The sequence below is a fragment of the Heterocephalus glaber genome, unplaced genomic scaffold (assembly GCF_053883595.1).
Source record: "Heterocephalus glaber isolate CG9 unplaced genomic scaffold, H.glaber_assembly_v1.0 deba00001666, whole genome shotgun sequence".
NCBI classification, from domain to species: Eukaryota; Metazoa; Chordata; class Mammalia; order Rodentia; family Bathyergidae; genus Heterocephalus; species Heterocephalus glaber.
Window position 1 is genome coordinate 14931316 of NW_028258406.1, and position 3686 is coordinate 14935001.

The window sequence follows — 3686 nt, forward strand, 5'->3', positions numbered from 1 at the left end:
CTGTTGGTTCCTAACAGTAATACAAGTAATTTCTATACTGTTTTCCAAAATAGTTTTATCATTTTACATTCACATTAGCAGTATTTGAAAGTTCTAACTGGCTCACACCTAAGCTGACATCTGTTCTTTTAAAACTTCTAACTTCATCTCCCTAATGAGTGTATAATATGATCTTGTTATTGTACTGATTAGTATTTTTCTGATTCTAGTGTTGCACATCTTTCCTTATGCTGTACTGGCTATTTATCATCTTCTTGTATCTACTTTTTAATTGGGTTGTCCATTAATGAGCTGTAAAAGTTCTTTATATATTCTGGCCATAGGTTATATGTATTACAAATATAGTCTAGGACTATTTTTCATTTTCTTAACAATGTCATTTAAAGTTCTAAATTTTGATGGAATCTCATTCATCAGTTTTTTCTTTTATATATGTTTTCTGTATCCTAGGAAATTCTTGCCTACTCTAAATTCATGAACATTTTCCCTAATAATTTCTTCTTAAAGTTTTATAGTTTTAGTTTTTCATACTTAGGTTCATAGATCCTTTCAAGTTATTTTTATGTGTGGAAATAAAGGGTTGAGGTTAATTTTTTACATACAGATAACAGGTGCTCTAGTACCATGTGCTGAAAACACTATCTTTTCCTCTGCTTTTGAGTTGAATTTATATTCTATAAAATGTTGATGTTAAATAATCTTTCAAAACTCAGTGGACCATATATGTGTGGTTCTATTTCCAGATTTTGTTTTATTTCAATGACCTATATGTCTTTCCTTACACCAACATTGCCTTGATTACTGTATCTTTAGAGGAAGTCTTAAAATTAGGTAATAAGGGCTGGGGATTTTGCTCAGTGGTTCTGCCACCTGCCTCGCAAGCTCAAGGTCCTGAGTTTGATCCCTGGTACCAAAATTTAAAAAAAATAGCAATAAATGTCTTCCAACACTATTTTTTTTTCTTTTTTCTTTTCTTTTTACTTTTCTAGGTCCTTTGTACTCCTACATAACTTTTAAATTTCAATATTCAATTCTTCATTTATAGCAAGTATACATAGACCTAAATTTTTATATATACCTTGTGTTTTCTAATCCTGCTAAATTCAATACTAGTTCTAGGGGCTCCTAGAGATTTCTTAGTATTTTCTCTGTAGATGATTATTTCATCTACGTATAAAGATTTTACTTATACCTTGTGAATCCTATGCTAATTATTTCTTTTTATTGCCAGACTATTTTGGTTTGGACCTATGTTTCAAAGTATAATGGACAGATGAAGACTAGGCCTATCTGCCCTTGTTCCCCACCTTAGGGAGAAAGCATTGTATCTTCTCCATTCATATAAGGCGTGCTTGCTGGAAGTATGGAGCACATGTCTTTTATCTATTGAGAAGGTTCTGTTCTACTTCTATACTGCTGATAGCTTTTACCATGAACAGCTGTAGAATTAAATCCAATAGTTTTTCTCCAACTAGTGACAGGATCATATGGCTTTTTCCTTTCCTCTGTGAAAATGATGACTTTTGAGGGTGGATCTTCCAATGCTGAACCAACACTGCCATCCCTATAATAAAACCACTTTCTACATACTGCCAGATCTGACTTCTAATAGTTTGTTTTGTTAAATGAATTTCAATCTATGTTCATACTTTTTTCTTCTATTATCTTTATCCAGTTTTAACATTAGCACAATATTGATTTCCTAAAATGAGGGGAGAAGTGTTCCTTTTTTTTTCTGCTTTAAATGTTTGATACAATTTATCAGTTAAAATGTATAGGAGCTTGCTGTTGTCATATAGGTAGGTTTTCAAGCTAGGAATATACTTTCTTTAATAGGTGCTATTCAAATTTTTTATTTCCTCCAGAGTCAGTTTCATTAATTTGTCTTCCAAGATACTTCTTAGAAGTTGTCAAATTTATTTCAAAGAGGATTTTTGTAATATGCTTTCTATATCCTTTTTAATTCTGTAAAATCTGTGGTAATGTCCTCTAAATTTTGATATTGTAATTTTAAAAATGCAAAACTGATATTGTGTAATAGGAAGAAAAGGTCTAAAGGAGCAGGGAAAGTGGGAGGGGTAGGGGAAAGGATAAAAGGGAAAAGAAAAAATATGAGAAAAGGAAAAAAATGGAAACAAAGTCTTTGCAAATAGAGAAGGGTAGAGGGGGTGAAGGGAGAGAGGGCAGGGGAAAAGGAAAAAAATAAGAACCAAGATACTCATGTAATGGTACAAGATCCCAATGATGAATGTAACTGTATTTTATACCTAAAATGTACCAATAAACATAATGGAAACAACAACAACAACAACAATGCAGGTGAGATAAGGGGAGGATATGCCTCCCAACTAGGAAATGGGCTTCCATACTGAGAGGCTAAAAAAATAGCAGTGTGCACTGCACTTCTAAAAGAACTGATCTCCTATTCAGGTGATTGGTCAGTGCTTAGAGTGAAGTGGACTCCAGGCAAACAAGCCCATCAGCAAGCTTGGTCCAGAAAATTATACTCAGAAGTAAGAAGCAATATCTGCAAACATCTTTTTTTTTGGTACCGGGGGTCAAACTCAGACCTTGTGCTTGTGAGGCAGGCAGCAGAACCACTGAGCTAAATCCCTGGCCCTGGAAGCAATATCTGAGAAAGGTTAGTTAGTTTGTTTTTAGATGGCCTTAGTGTTTAAGTACCAATGAAATATTTTGGAAAGAATCCCTTAATTAATTAGTCTCCTGAAAGTACGTAGCATACATTGGTTAAGTACCTAGTATGGTGCAAACAAAAGAGTAACCCTTGCAGCAGACTGGACCTGGTCAGCCTCTACCCTTTCTGCTTGTATGCTATTTTCACTTAATAGGAGAGAAAAAAAGAGGAAAGTCTCAGAAGCTGGCCCCTTGCTCTGTCTAGAGTTTGCTTCCCATCACTTCCTAGACTCTGGGCTTGCTCTCTCCCTGTGTCTACTGGACCCAGGCTTCGAATCCAAACTTGAACAGAGAATGAAGGTCAGTTTGGTCTAAGCCAGGAACCATTCAGTAATGTTCCTCTAAGGGAAAGACTCCTCACCTTTGTAGAAACCAAATCCCTTTGAAAACTAACAAAACCTCTAGTCCCTTCTCTCAAAAATTTTATGTCTTCTGTCAAAAGATAAGATTACAACAAATTAAGTTAAATGACCTAACTGATTTTTATTTGTGGTTCATGAATCAGGCAGCATCTGCTCTAAAAATAGAAAGGTGCTATGCCAGGCATGACAGAATAGTCAGTTTTTTAAGGCAGCCTGAGGCAGGAGGACTGCAAGTTTGAGCCTAACCTGGGCAACCTAGTGACTGAAAGAGACCCGGTCTCAAAAAATTGTAGGAGGTGGGGTGGCTGGGGAGATAGCTTAGTGCACAGGCCTTGGGTTCAATCCCAATACTTTAAAAAAAAAAGTGGATTGGTTAACATCAAGTTATTCCATTACTTTCCTTGGAAGCCTTAAAGAAGAGAGAACTTCCTCATCGTGCTAGCTAAAACTGGCCTGTTTGGGGCTTTGGCTATTATTTCTTTTCTGATTTCTCAGAAGATAACTTAGTTTTGGTTTCATCAAGTGGAGCTTTAGCATGAATGACTCTGTTTTGATTTGGTCTCTTGGGCCTAATGCAGGACCTCCACCAAATCAATAGCCTCCTATAGATTTTATTTCATACTGTCTCAA